Genomic DNA, 16,426 nt, shown 5'->3' on the forward strand with positions numbered 1-16,426 from the left:
ATCCTTAAACTGTGACCCCTTGTTCTGGACTTCCCCAACATCTGGAACAATCTTCCTGCATCTAGCCTGTCCAACCCCTTAAGAATTTTGTAAGTTTCTATAAGATACCCCCTCAATCTTCTAAAATCTGGCGAGTACAAGCCGAGTCTATCCAATCTTTCTTCATATGAAAGTCCTGAGATCCCAGGAATCAGTCTGGTGAACCTTCTCTGTACTCTCTCTATGGCAACAATGTCTTTGAGCATTGGGCATTGTGATATCACACGATGGAACGTTCACCAGGGGCTGGGGCTCCTGCAAAGGCATATGTAAATGGATCCATTCCGATTGGACATATGTGAACATTGGGCATTGTGACATCACACAATGGAACGTTCACCATGTGCTGGGGCTGGGGCTGCATCTATGGGTGAGAAGCCAGTTTATTTTTGAAATATTGGGGGGGGGGGGGGGGGGGGTGGTGAAGGAATTGATTAAAAATTAGTACTTAAAGTCGACGAAATGTAATGAGGAGCGGATACTTAGAAAGAAAATCTCTACCGAATGGAAAAGATGTTGGCGATTCTGCGTCTGGTTTCGGAGTTGCAGGGAATCAAAGGAAGAAAGGCGGCCGACAGCCGTCCATGTAAATGGAACCATTCCGATTGGACATCTGTGAGTATTGGGCATTGTGACATCACACGATGGAACGAATCAAAAGGCAGAAAGGCAGCCGGACGGCAGACGGCAGGCACACAGTTTTAATATAAGATAGATAGATAGATCGATAGATAGATAGATAGATAGATAGATAGATAGATAGATAGATAGATAGATAGATAGATAGATAGATAGATAGATAGATAGATAGATCCCTCAGTGGACCTATTAAAATTTAAACCAAAGGAAATGCTCACTGTCTACTAATTTGTAGAGTTCTCATTCCTGGCTAGTGTAAAAGTACTTTCAAAGGATGAAAGTTAGGTCATTATAAAATTAAATTAAAACAAAGAATTAAATATCATTTTAAATAATTAAATAAATTACAATTAATTAACGGTTGTACCAAGCTAAACAAACGATGTATGCTCTCAAAAATAACTTTCTTTCGGATTATGGAAGTCTAAAGTTGTGATTTTCATTATGATTGCAAGAAAGTGCTGGAATAACTTTCAGTTATTTAATCATTTTAAGTAAACCTGACATCTTAGTTAACAAAATTATTACAATGATCATAATAGTTCCCCCTTAAGAGCAGTAAATGATTTTTAATTATTTCATTGAAAAAAAAAAATTGAGCTATCCAAAGAAATTTGAGTTTTAATGACAGTGAAACTTCAGTGGCACAGTAAATAATGTAACTATCTTTCAGGTCAATGAAGCAGGTTCACACCTGACCTCTGGTGCTATTTGTATGGAGATTGTATGTTTTCCATGTGACTGCATGGGTTTCTGACATGTGCTCTAGTCCCCAACTGCATCTCCAAGATGTGCTGGTAGTGAGGATAATCAATAATTAGTCTTTGATACTTTGAGAGAATTAAGGATTGTTAAAAGAACTAATTGAGACCTGTCATAGATTTAATGAGCCAACTGGTCTATTCCCATGAAAATAAGAAAATATATATAGTTAAGAATAAAGACACAAAATCTATTCACCACAGGCTAGGATCTGATTATTTTGCTGCGGCACAGTGGGGCAACAGTGGAGTTGGTCCCTGACAGTACCTGAGTCCTGGGTTCGATCCTGACCTCCCGGGCATTCCCCCACATTCCAAAGACGTGCAGGTTTGTAGGTTAATTGGCTTCTGAAAATTGTCTCTAATGTGTAGGGTGGAGCTAGTGTACAGGTGATCATTGGTCAGTGCGGACATGGTGGGCCGAAGGGTCTGTTTCCATACTGTATCTCTAGACTAAACTATACTAAACTCACTGAACTGAACTGAACGGAACTGAACTGAACTGAAATGAATTAAAATGAACTAAACTAAACCAAACTAAACCAAACTAAACCAAACCAAACCAAACCAAACCAAACCAAACCAAACTAAACCAAACTAAACCAAACTAAACCAAACTAAACCAAACTGAACTGAACTGAACAAAATTAAAATTATGGGATGATTCAAAAAAGGAGTTCACCATCCCCTCTCAAGTAGGTATGTTACAAAACTTACTTTCTGCGGCGCTGCAGTTCTGTCACTGCCTGTGTGCACGACTTTGCCGCCTTTGAGAGGGGTGCAGGTTTAAAATGCCGTTTTTCTCCAGCCTGTTCAAATCGATCTTTGTCAGACTGTTTAGTTGTTGAAGAAAAATCGCTCCGACTGCCATTTTATTATGTTTATTAAAATTAGCGCTGGATAATTTAATAGCTGGAGTAAAATTAAATTTGTCTTCTAAAGCCGTCAACGCCGACAACGGGACGGATCTCACGTAGGGGACAAAGCAAGGTACACCGTTTATTTTTACATATAAACGTGCTTCTTAGGATGTCTTTAATCAAAACTTCACGTTGCCAAAATGTGATTATATAAATATACGAACCGGCGGTATTTTTCCTGCCGATATGGGGCTTAAATTCACTGCAAACGCAACGTTCCAATCGATCGTGTTCCATAAAATCTCACTCGCAAGATGATTTAAATGACCATTAATTCACGGGAATTAAACACTAAATTCCTTCCATTTGGCCTATAAATTCATGACAATGAGATTTAAAAATCATGTTATATTGTGAATTCTTGTGTGAATGTTATTTGGACACTTAGGCTATATAAAAATGTTAACCATTTCTTAAGAAATGGATAGATGTTTAGATTTAGTAATTGAATTTTGTAATTAGTTACAATTAGGTAACTAACTAATTATATGCTTTAATTTCATGTCATCCAAATAAGATTGTTTCATATTTGTTTCAGAATGCTTCAATTTATAATAACTGTAAATTTATTTCAGTTCTCTTAATTTTTAAGAAAGTTATGGGCTTTTGACTGTCCTTGATCACAGCTTTTGAGTTAAGTCAATGGAAAAGCAATAGGGATGCTAATTTCCGAGTATGAAAAAGGTCATAACTGTTTTAATGCTTAAGGTATGAAAGTGAATTAGGTGTCAAATTAAACTTCTTTTTATGCTTTATCTGATGGGATAAATTGCAGACTTGATTTTTTAAATCTCAAAATTTTGTAACATTGCTATCTTAAGGGCAAGTGAGGGTGGAAATAAATGTAGGCATTACCAGAGATGCCTCAATCCTGAAAAAGGAATGAGTTAAAAAATTTGCATTTCCAATCTATTTTTTAGATTACAAATATTCATTGTAACCATAACCTGCTGTGCAGCAAGTAAAATATCATTCCTATTGAGAGGGAGAGATAGCAGGAGGGAAAAATCAAACCTGCAGAAATGCAGTAGATTGGGTGAGTGGATAAGGAAGACATAAAAGACAAGAAATAAATAAAGAACCTGTGTTTATATTATGTCTTATGACATAGCATAAGACTACATGGTCTGTTGTGATCATGTCAGCTCTCAGACCAGTTCCATCAATCTGATTCTCTACTTGTTTCCACTTTAACACAGGCCTATTAACAACCCTCTGAATCTCACACCAGCCATTTACACTAAGGGTAATAACAGTAGCCAATTAATCCCTCAGCCTTCTCTCCTTTGGGATGACGGTTACATCTGTATAATCGCACACACTTACAGGATGAGTGTGCAAACTACACATGGATAGCACCAAAGATCTGGATTGAATCCAGGTCATTGGAGCCACCACAGGATTTGCTCTCTGCTGACCACTGCAAAGTGTTTGATTATCTGGTACAGCTTCCCCCAGTGTAATTTTGTATTCTGGAGTTGAGGTGATCCTATGTGGAAAAACCCTGTGCAGGAACAGGGGTTTCTGTTTACTTAAGGTGAGGATGAGTGGAGGTGGGTTCGGATTAAGGCTCGCCCAAAATATAAGCTGTAAACTTTTATTCCATGCCCACACCAGCCATTATTTTGACACAAGCCAAGAAAGTATGCAGGCCCGTACGAAGCTTTTCAAAAAGGAGGGTAGCATGACAGGATTACAAAAAAACTTAATGTGAAATAATGTGCACGCTGCGCACATTACGAGCGCGAAGCGTGAAGTCCCTCGATGCCGGGGTCCAGGGCCCGCTTAAGGGCCCTGGAAGCTCAGGGGTTTTAGATGCTCTCTGATGCATTCTGAGCCTTGTTTTGGAGCATTTTTGCACCAAATGTATGACTAATATTTCAGAAATTAACAGGAATCTGAGGTAGCTTTTTCACACAAAGGGTGCTGGGTGTATGTAACGAGCTGCCAGAGGAGGTAGTTAAGGCTGGGACTATCCTAATGTTTAAGAGACATTTGGACACATACATGGATAGGACAGATTTAGATGGATATGGGCCAAAACGCGTGTGAGTGGGACTAATTTAGATGGGACATGTTGGTCGGTGTGGGCAAGTTGGACTGAAGGGCCTGCTTCCACACTGCATCATTCTATGACTAAAAAGTTACGAAGAAAAATGCATGTGGATAAGTAGAGCAGATTTGAAAGAGGAGTGAAATGTAAAGGCAGAGAGAGGTTTATGGGTGGAAAGGTACATAGGAAAGGAAGGGGGAGAGTGGGCTTGGGCAGATGGGTGAAGGGAAAATAGTCACAAAGTGCTGGAGTAACTCAGTGGGTCAGGCAGCATCTGCGGAGAATATTAATAGGTGATGTTTCACAGAGTGCTGGTGTAACTCAGCGAGTCAGGCAGCATCTGTGGATAATATGGATAGGTGATATGTCACAGACTGCTGGAGTAACCCAGTGAGTCAGGCAGCATCTCTGGAGAAAAGGTATAGATTATAGTTCGGGTCAAGACCGTTCTTCAGTAATATTCATGATGTGACATGCATAGACATTCCTGAATGGTACCCAAACCATCGTGAGCTACTTTGTTACGGTGCTTACCCTCTCCTATAACATCTCTGCTGCCTTCGGTGATGCAGGACAGGACACAAGCTTTGGGACACGGTGTGAAGCTGTTGCCATCTGTCCCAGCCTGGTAAAAACCTCGATGGAGTGGATTTGGAGAGGATGTTTCCACTAGTGGGAGAGTCTAGGACCAGAGGGCACAGCCTCAGAATTAAAAGACATTCCTTTAGGAAGGAGATGAGCAGGAATTTCTTAAGTCAGAGGGTGGTGAACTGTGGAATTCACTACCACAGACAGCTGTGGAGGTCAAGTCAATGGACATTTTTCAGGAGGAGATTGATAGATTCTTGATTGATACGGGTATCAGAGGTAATGGGGAGAAGGCAGGAGAATGGGTTTGAGAGGGAAAGATAGTTATAGAGTGACACAGTGTGGAAACAGGCCCTTCGACCCAGCATGTCCCATCTGCACTAGTCCCACCTGCCCACGTTTGATCCATATCCCTCCGAACCTGTCCTATCCATGTATCTGTCTAACTGTTTCTTAAATGTTGCGATAGTCCTTGCCTGAACTACCTCCTCTGGCAGCTTGTTTCATACACCTACCATCCTTTGTGTGAAAAACATACCCCACAGATTCCTATTAAATCTTTTGCCCTTCACCTTAAACTTATGTCCTCTGCTCCTCGATTCACTTACTCTGGGCAAAAGACTCAACCATATCTATTCAAATCAGGATTTTATACACCTCTATTAGATCATCCCTCATCCTCCTGTGCTTCATGAAATATAGTCCTAGCCTACTCAACCTCTCCCTATAGCTCTGGCCCTCTGGTTCTGGCAACATCCTCATAAATCTTCACTGTACCATTTTCAGTTTGATGACATCTTTCCTATAACATGGTGCACAGAACTGAACACAATACTCTGAACTTCTATACTCAGCCTGACCCGCTGAGTTACTCCAGCACTCTGTGAAACGGCACAGAACAGGACAAGATTAGCAAGTTTGCTGATGATACAGAAGTGAGTGGTTTTGCAGATAGTGAAGATGGTTGTGAAAGATTGCAGCAGGATCTGGATCAATTAGCCAGGTGGGCAGAGGAATGGTTGATTGTTGCATGGTTCCTTGAAGGTCGTGTCACAGGTATATCAGGTGGTCAAAAAACATTTTGTCACTTTGGCCCTCATCAGTCAGAGTATTGAGTATAGAGTATAGAAGTAGGGAGGTCATGTTGCAGTTGTATAAGACGTTGATGAGTGCATTTAGAATATTGTGTTCAGTTCTGGGCACCATGTTATAAGAAAGATGACAAACTGAAAAGAGTACAGAGTTCCCCATCCTGGATCAGTCCAATCAGGGTTGTGTCATCCGCAAACTTGAGAAGCTTGACACAGGGTCCATTCTTTGCAGACTGGGGTCTGGCTGTGTTTGTTGGGGAAGGGGTACCAGGGTTACGTTTCTGATATTCAAGCCTGCAGTAAAACTCATTCAGGTCGTTTGTCAGCTGACAATTGTCCAAAGAGCGGGGGGGCTTTCCTCCTATAGCTGGTGATTTCTTGCATGCCCTTCCAAACTGAAGAAGAGTCACTAGCTGAGAACTTGCTCCTCAACTTCTCAGAGTACCTTTCCTTGGCAGCTCTGATTCCTCTTCTCAGCACTTTATCTTTTAATTCTTTAACGATTAGGCTATCGGCTTGACGCAAATTTGCCCCCAGTCCCAACCCCCCCTCGATCTCAAAATGGAAATGTTACATCTGTATATAATGATCCCATTAAAATGTGTATTTATCACAAACTATGGAAATCATATTTTTCAGTATTGTTATAAAGGAAAAGAAGCAGTTCCAATTGTTTGATATTATTTGATATTGTTTAATATTATTCATATGGAGGAGAAAATATTATAGTGTAAAACCTACCTTAATTTTGCAATCTCACTCAAGATAATCCCTCTTTCCCTCTCCCCTCCCCCATGTCTCTCTCCTATCCCCTCCCCCTCCCCCCCTCACATCTCCCCTCTTTCTTGCCGGGGGGGGTGAAGATGAAGGTGGCGCGGGCCCAGCGGGCGGGGGGGGATGAAGGTGGCGTGGGCCCAGCGGGTGGCGGGGGCCCAGTGCGGGTGGCATGGGCCCAGCGGGGGTGGCGTGGGCCCAGGGGGGGTGGCGTGGGCCCAGCGGGGGTGGCGGGGGTGGCGTGGGCCCAGCGTGGGTGGCGGGGGTGGCGTGGGCCCAGCGGGGGTGGCGTGGGCCCAGCAGGGGTCAGCGAGGGTGACGTGGACCCAGCAGGGGTCAGCGGGGGTGGCGTGGGTCCAGCGAGGGTGGCATGCGTCCAGCAGGGGTGGTGTGGAGGGAAGATAGCTTGGGCCCCGGTGGCAGGGGGAGGCGAGGGGAGCGGGCTCTGCCGCAGCAGCATCTGGTGTTGGGGTTACAGCCGTTGGGTTCAGATTCACCCCCCCCCCCCCCCCCCCCCCCCCCCCCCCCCTCCCCCCCCCCCCCCCCCCACTTAAAAATGTAAGCAGGCAATAAGCAGGTTGGCAGTTATATGTGTCCTCAAATATGCACTGGGATTTCATCATAGAGCATGTTTATTGTCCATGCTGCATGTTCAAACAGGTTGCATAATAGTTGGAGTAAATTTCCCTAGCTTCCAATGTTTCATCCTCATAAGTATTCAAAAACATCAATGAGACCAAGCATAGATTCGGCAACCATTTCGCCTAACACCTGAGTTCTGTCCTCCAAGGCCTATTTGAGCTTCCAGTTGCTAACCATTTCAATTCCCCTTCCCTTTCCCATACCGTCCTTTCTGTCCTTAGCCATCACCATTACCAGAATAAGACTACATGTAACTGGAAGAACAGCCTCTTATATTCCACTTGGGTAGCTTATATCCTTACAGTATGAACATTGAATTTTCCATTTTCAAGCAACACATCATCCCCCCAACCTACTCATCCTGTTCCCATCCCCTCCTCCAGAAGATCATCTCCCATCTCCAAGTCCCATATTTGTCTTTGTTCCTTCCTCCTTCTCCTCCTGTTGCCTTCCACCCATATCCCTCCCTCTGACTTTTCATTTCACTCTTCTCATTATTCTTTCCTTTTGCTCCTTTTCATCACATGCATTTGTTACCTACTCCACCCATCTGCCAATCACCCCCTTACCCCACTTGCATCAACCATTCACTTGCCAGGCTTTGTCCACCCCCACCTCCTTTTTCCAGCTATGCTTCCCTGTACTCCATTAGTCTGAAAGAGGATCCTGGCCTGAAATGCTGTCTGTCTATTCCCTCCACAGATGCTGCCTGTCCATGCTGAGTTCCTCCTTCCCTTTATGTTTTGCTCAACACCTGTTTTATACTATGAAAAATATCATAGATTTAAAACATATTTTCATTCTTTCAGACAGAAATACATGAATAAATTCTGAACCACTCAAACCCATTACGAATGTTCGAGTACACTCTTACAACTAAAATTATTATGTTAACTACTAATGATTATAAGTCAACTAAAAATGTCTTACAACTAAACCCATCAATTGAAAGAACCAATGGAGTCCCTGCACACAGTTTAACCTGGGGTGAGATACGTGAACATTTTATTTTCTAAGAAGTGAGGAAATGGCTCAAACATTGCTGGACAATGAGAGAGAGAGTATTGGGAAGAATAGCAGCAAAATGCCAATGGTATTTCTGCATTCACATGGAAATTCACTGCTGTTATAGTAATTGCAGTATTTGAGTGTAGAACCTGCACATTCAAGGCAATTGGAGATTTTCAGAGCACAGGGCATATAATCATAATAACAATGAAGCAGTTTTGAAATGTAATTGTCTTTTCCCAGGGTCACTGTTGCAGAAGTTGCAGAAGTTGCAGATCGGCCTTCCTGAGGGTGAACCCATGGAAAACAACTGGCCAAGACTGAACCTCTGTTGAATGTCTCATCTGAAAGTTGGGACTTGCAACGATGCAGGGCGACCCAAGTACTGTTCCAGTCTCAGGAGTGGGATTAAAAACTCCACCCTTCATGAATCAAACTGCTTTCATTTGAAATGAAAGGAACAAAGAGAAATAGGGTTTAAGAAGGAACTGCAGATGCTGGAAAATCGAAGGTACACAAAAATGCTGGAGATATTCAGCGGGTGCAGCAGCATCTATGGAGCGAAGGAAATAGGCAACGTATTGGACTGAAACGCTTCTTCAGACAATAGCTCTGTTAGCAGTGTTATTGGAACTAAATAATGCAGGTAAAATCAACAGGAAATAGAGAGGGTTTGCAAGGTTAATAAAATCATGAATGAATGAGGATGGAAAGAGAAGGAAGCTGCTGAAATCAACATGTTCTCAGGGTCTGGAGCAGAGCCTGGAACTCAGTTTCCCACTCCCTTGACTCTAAGTCTGAAGAAGGGTCTTGACCCGAAACGTCACCTATTCCTTTTCTACAGCGATGCAGCCTGACCCGCTAAGTTACTCCAGGATTTTGGGTCTATTTTCTGTGTAAACCAGCATCTGCAGTTCCTTCCTAAACATTTTCTCAGTGTCCATCCAGCATGAGTGTTGTCAACAAGTGTTGTCTTCTCCATCACACCATAGCATTATGTCTTACACCATTCATCAGTAGTGGAAAGGAATGAGTCTCTGAGAAACTAAAGGGCCTGTCCCACGAGCATGCGACTGCATGTGGCAAGCGCGACCAAACCGGAAGCGGGGGCCGCATGGGGGTCGTGCGGAGGTCGAGTGATCCCCGTACAGGGTCGGTCCCATCAGCATGAGACTGCAGGCAGCGAGCGCGACCAAACCTGAAGCGGGGGCCGCGCAGAGGTCGTGTGAGTGACGTGAAGTTCGAGCAAAGTCCGCGGGAAGTTCGCGCATGACGTACGGTGTCAAGACGCTGCGTATGGCGTGAAGACGCTGCGTATGCCTGTCGAGGCGGTGAGTACGGCGTCAATGCGGCTGCGGGCCGGCAGGCCGCTGCCGCGCAGACATTTTGAACATTGTCAGTTTTCCGGAGCCTCGCGCGATGTCGGGACCAACTCCATACGGCTCCGGCGATCGAAGTGGGACCGGCCCCACGTTTGGTCGCGCTTGCCACATGCAGTCGCATGCTCGTGGGACAGGCCCTATTGGCTCCCCGGTTCCCATATTAATGTCCTATTTCACTGACCGCTGTCCTGCTGAGTGTTTCCAGCATTTTATTTTCTAATTTCAGATTTCCAGTATGTACAATGCTTTGATTTTCAGTTCTGTTCCTTCCCTGAATAGACTTGGTGTCACCTGTACAACTGAGTGCCTTGTCCAGGCACTGCAGAGAATATTTGTTTGTCAACCACGCAGGGCTGGTCTGGTGTCACATAAAGACCAGACCAAGCGAGGATGGCAGATTTCTTCCCCTGAGGGATGTTTCTGAATTTGATGGGCTTTTACACAAATCTAGTAGCTTTTTCTGGGATATGGTTACCGAGATTAATACATTTTCCCAAATTTCATTTTATTAACTGAATTTAAATTCACAACTGCAATAGTGGGATTTGAACCTGCTTCTCCAAATCCCTGGATTATTAGTCTGGTAATTTAACCATGCATCACCACCGTGGTATTAAAGTTTTTCTTGTTATGCCTGCTTTACATATGCTGTACAATTCAACTTTCAAGATAAATAAAGCATATTTGAAAATTGGAGACTTAGCTGTTGAATTGCAAGATGCATAATTTTCATTCCTGTTCCTCTGTGCTTTTTGTGTGCTAGTGCACAGAGGAAGCCGGACATGTTCAATTGTGTGAAGATCTGTGCAAGGCATAGCTGGAAGCTACTCATGGTATTTTAATTATTGCAAGTGTGGTGCATGCCATCTGTGGGACCATGCAAAAGCCATCTTTAAAAGCAGCTTTGTAGTATGTTCCTTTGTGATCTTTAGTGTTCAAAATGAGCAGGTCAGCTTGTATAGGAAGGAACTAGCAATACTAGACCTGTACTCAATATTCCAGATCTAGTCTCACCAGGGCTCTGCTTACATGAATCAACTCATCTCTACTATAGGACGTAAACCCTTTGACAATGAATTCCACTTGCTCATAATTACCTGCTCAACCTGCATATTAACTTGCTGTGATTCATGTGCAAGGGCACCTGAACTCCAGGAACACCAACCATTTTTAATCTCACACTATTTAAAATATATATTTTTTACTTTTTTCTCCCAATATGAATGAATCTCACATTTTCCACACTATATTTCAGCTGCCATTTCCTTGTTTGCGTCTACATCTCCGTAAGCCTCCCTGCATCCTCCACACAGTCCACATCGCAATCTAGTTTCATATCATCAGCAACCTAAGGTGTGTTACACATGAATCCCTCCATGAATCATTGGTAAAGATTGTGAACACTGATCGATGCTACATCCCACTTGTCCTAACCTTCCAACCCATCATTGGCACGTTTATTGCTCCTCACTCCAATCCTCAGGCAGTTTCATTTGGTTTAATAATTTTGTCTGTGCCACTTAATTGAATGCCTTCTGAAAATCAAGCACACCACATCAACCCATTCACATCACATTGTCCCCACTTTCCCTTTCATTAATCCTTGTTAATTCTGCTCAGTCCCATTATCATTTTACAAATTTTCTGTTACCACTTCTTGAACAATAGACGCCAACATTTCCCCACCATCGATGTCAGGTGGGCTGATCTATATTTCCAGTTTTCTCTTTCCTTCTTTATGTAATTCGTAGGATTACATATGCCACCATGAAATCTGTGGATTTCCATACCAGGGCATTGGAGATGTCCTCATTCTTTAGGGAACGGGGGTTCCCCTCTTCTATTATAGATGAGGCTCTCACCGGGGTCTCCTCCATATCCCGCAGCTCCACTCTTACTCCCCATCCCCCTACTTGTAACAAGGACAGTCCCCCTTGTCGTAACCTTCCTCCCCATCAGCCATCACATACATCATATAATCCTCCGACATTTTCGCCACCTCCAACGGGATCCCACCACTGGCCACATCTTCCCATCTCCTCCCCTTCTGCTTTCCACAGAGACTGTTCCCTCCTTAACTCCCTGGTCAATTTGTCCCTTCCTACCCAAACCATTCCCTTCACAAGTACTTTCCCCTGCAACCGCAAGAAATGCTACACTTGTTGCTTTACCTCCCCCCTCGACTCCATCCAAGGACCCAATCAGTCTTTCCAGGTGAGGCAGAGGTTCACCTGCACCTCCTCCAATCTCACCTACTGCATCCGCTGTTCCAGGTGCCAACTTCTCTACTAAAGGAAAAAAAAGTGCAGATAATCAGGAACTGTGCAAGGGGGTGGAAGTAACTGGATTGCACTTTCAATAAGTGAGCTTGTCTGAATGCCCCTCTTCATAAATTCATGTTGTAGGAGCAGAATCAGGACATTCGGCCCATCAAGTCTACTCTGCCATTCAATCATGGCTGATCTATTTTTCCCTCTCAACCCCATTCTTCTGCCTTCTCTCCATAACCCCTGACACTCGTACTAATTAAGAAACTATCTATATCTGCCATAAAAATGTCCATTGGCTTGGCCTCCACAGCCTTCGGTGGCAATGAATTCCACAGATGCACCGCCCTATGACTAAAGAAATTCCTCCTCGTCTCCCTTCTAAAGGTACATACTTTTGTTCTGAGGTTTTGTTTCGGCTTGTTTCAAGAAGATGTTCTACGCAACCAACTTGGCACAAAGTGGCGCGGGATCTTACAACTTGAAATGATCTCTTGACTTTCATTTTAAGGTCAAATTATCAGCAAAATAACATTGTTTCTGTGTTTTTGAATGTTCTCATATAAACACCAATGCACATGAATGAAGGAAAATCAAATGGCCTAATGTTGTTTGCAATTAATGCACAGTCCTATTGCAACACTTCACTCACTATTTATTGCTGCCTTGAAGGGACTTGACCCGAAACGTCACCTATTCCTTCTCTCCATAGATGCTGCCTCACCCGCTGAGTTTCTCCAGCACTCTTTGTCTACCTGTGAAATCTGTGGAAATCATTCTAGAATATATGACATTTTGGAAGGTGACTCTAGAGCATTCGCCATCCTTTAAAATCATTCGCTATTAATGAAGATGGACACAATAAATTTTTCACCACTTTATTCCCCAACATAATTTATCTTCTCTCAGTATGTAAAAGATACTCATTAATATAATCTAATCTTTTCTTTTTACTTTCAATAGAAGCACTCTGTCTTTTCTGTGGTACAGGTGCACAACCTTTTATCCGACGATCCAAATAACGAAAACCTCCGAATAGCGACATTTTTTCGGTCCTTGAAGAAAGGTCCTTGAAAACGTTCACTGAGGGCGGCCCGCAGAGGTGACAGCGGAACCTCCGGTCGGTCCTCGAAGAAAGGGGAACTAAATCCCCATTCATAAAAGAGGTGAGGGTATATTGCGTGGGAGGGTTAATAATTGACAATATGCTGCTACCTGCCCGCTGAGTTAAAAAGTTCCCACGGTAGACACGATACACAGTGTATCGTGAGTCTTGCGTGGGAACTTTTTAACTCAGTGTGCAGGCAGCAGCAAATTGTCGCTCTCTTCAGTTTCACCCCACCTACACCCCTCTGCTTCCCGGCCATGTGTGTGACCCCTTCCCTCCCCTCTCCAGCTCCCCGCTCATTGCACCGGCGTGGGGGCTTTGCACTGTCTTCACGTCGGCGATTCTAGCAGCGCAGTGCAGTCACCGGAGACGTCAGGACCAACGGGACACCGACCCCCAGGCCCACCGCAAGCACGGAGATCCCAGAGACCCACAGCCAGCAGCAGCCCAGCCCCGTTCCAACTCCAGAGGAAAACTGCAAACTGGCCGGAGACGTCAGGACCACCAAAAGCCGCTCCCCGATGGGCCGCTACGGCGACAAGTGGCAGTTCGCCCACAGCCCGAGCTGCGCCCTCTCATCGGGACACCAACCCCCAGGCCCACTGCAAGCACGGAGATCCCAGATCAGCAACTCCAGCCCAGCCCCATTCCAACTTCAGAGGAACACGCAGTTTATGGGCAGAAGCTGATAGTGTGGAAGGTACTTCTTGTTCTTACGCAAAACAATTTCCAATCCGAAGACCGACAAATTCTGAATTACGAAAGGTGTCTGGTCCCAAGGCTTTCGGATAAAAGGTTGTGCACCTGTACTCAGTAGCCACTACCTAAATACAGCTTTGTTTTCAGTGCTATCCAAGAAGATCATATCATACAGAAGTACAACAAGTAGTGCCCAAGAAAATGAACAGTGTATAATATAACGTTACTGTTACAGAGAAAATACAAACAAAAGAAAAGTGCAAGAACCACAACACGGTAGCTTGGAGGATCAGCAATACATCTTGAGCATATGAGAGGTTCCTTCGTCAGATTTAAGAACTAAATTACCTTTAATCTTTTTATAAAAATCTATATATGTTTATGTGTGTATATATTTATATTGTGGTATATGGACACACTGATCTGTTTTGTAGTAAATGCCTACTATGTTCTGTGTGCTAAGCAAAGCAAGAATTTTATTGTCCTATCAGGGCCACATGACCATAAACTCACAAACTTGAATTTGATATATGAAGCTTTATATTACTAGAAGTTAACCACTAATCCTTTCTCGCTGTCCCGACAAATATTTAATTTACGGTTCTGTCTCCAATCTTCTTTGTTCTATTCACTAGGACTGGCCCCATTCCAACTGAAGTAAAACAACAACTCCATCTGTCACCACTTTAGATGCCAGTGCCCAATGAATCGAAGTCCGTTTCCCGCATGGTAATCTTTGAGCCAGGCATTTGATTTTTCTGATATTATTCAACCTGTGCTAATATGTACTATACACCCAACTATGATTTTATTGGCTCATGGGGCTTGTGAAAGGAGCTGAATAGCCGACCCCTGAGTTAGTTTCTTGTGGTTTATATAACTGAGATTTTGGAATAAAAATTCTAAAATCCTATAGGTAGACACTGCCGGAAGCAATTTAAGTGATTTGCTTTGAAAACTAACAAGCAATCTCTCCTATTGAAACTCTTTCAAGCATAGTAACATGCACTGATACTTTCAGGACATTGAAAGTATGCATTGAACGAAGGACATTCTGATTCTGCACTATTGTATCTACCTAGGGGAAGACTGTAAATACATGTTTAAGTTAATTGCCCCTCATTGAAGGATTTAAATGGCCATTTCCTGTGCCAACATATTGCTGAAGATATATATACCTCCCTCTTAATACTGGTTTCAGGACTCCTGTTTTGTCAATTAATATTCTGACTGTTTAGATATCCATATCTCAACTACTGTAACCAAGGAGGTATATCATGGCTGTTTGGTGTTAGTGCTCAAACCCCTCGGACCAACCACTTTATGTGAAAATTCCAAAGGATTCTATCAATTGAGATGTGTTCCTAATGTAAATATGTAATCATCCAAAATGCTGAAGTAATTGTTGAATAGGAATGACTATTGAACCTTTTGCTTTATGTAACTGAGATTTCAGAATTAAAATTTCAAATAAATGTGTTTTCAACTTCAAGAGTATTAAGGGCCTGTTGCGGGGTGACGTCCGTATGGTCATGAGTAGTCGCCCAGATAGTCGTTCCTTTTTCTGGATTTTCAATATTTTAAAAATTTTTGGTGACCTGCTGCGACTATGATGGGTACCGGCAAGTCGCTAAAAAAAATCGCGTAAGTTGGACAGGCCCTTAAAACCTCTCAGTGTACTTCTGAGTTTAGGCAGTTTCTCCGGGACTTAGTGTCTCCAAAAGAAGACCTATTTGTTGTGCTGAATAAAGATATTTTACATCGATAACTCCATTCTCCTTGTAGCTCATTCAGTCACAATCACCGCATTGAAAAAAGTGAGGAATGTATTTTTTAAGAATGTGGGATTTGGGCTAAAAAGAGCAACACATTACAATTAAAGAAAGCAAACAACAAAAGTTGTGTAGAAAAAAATCTAAACACATAATTTTAGGCCAGCATATGACCCATTCATTCACCCTAAACCAGCTGTGTCATATCCAGTAGCAGTTTGGTTATTTCTTGGAAGTGTGGTTGCATTGTAACATAGTCACACAAACAGATCCAGTATAAATGTGGATAGGCATTTTACAATGGGGAGATCTAGAACAAAGTACATCAAATAGAAGTTAAGAGACAGTTTGCAATTCTTATGCCTATACTCAGTCGAGATTCTCTTATTTTTTGTTCTACTGATGTAATAATAACTAATGGTGCATTCCGAGACTGCAGATACTGGAATCTGAAGCAAAAATCAAACAGTTTGATCAACTCAGTGGAACAGGCAGCATCTGTGGAGGCATTGGGATGGTCAACATTTTGATTGATTGCGTCTTGAACCGAAACATTGACTATCCTTTTTTCTACACTGATGCTGCCTGACTTGCTGAGCTCCTCTAACAGTTTTCTTTTTACTAAAAAATACCAAATTCATTCCATATAGACACAAAAAGAATGGAGTAACTCAGCGGGTCAG

The sequence above is a fragment of the Leucoraja erinacea genome, unplaced genomic scaffold, assembly GCF_028641065.1.
Source record: "Leucoraja erinacea ecotype New England unplaced genomic scaffold, Leri_hhj_1 Leri_196S, whole genome shotgun sequence".
NCBI classification, from domain to species: domain Eukaryota; kingdom Metazoa; phylum Chordata; class Chondrichthyes; order Rajiformes; family Rajidae; genus Leucoraja; species Leucoraja erinaceus.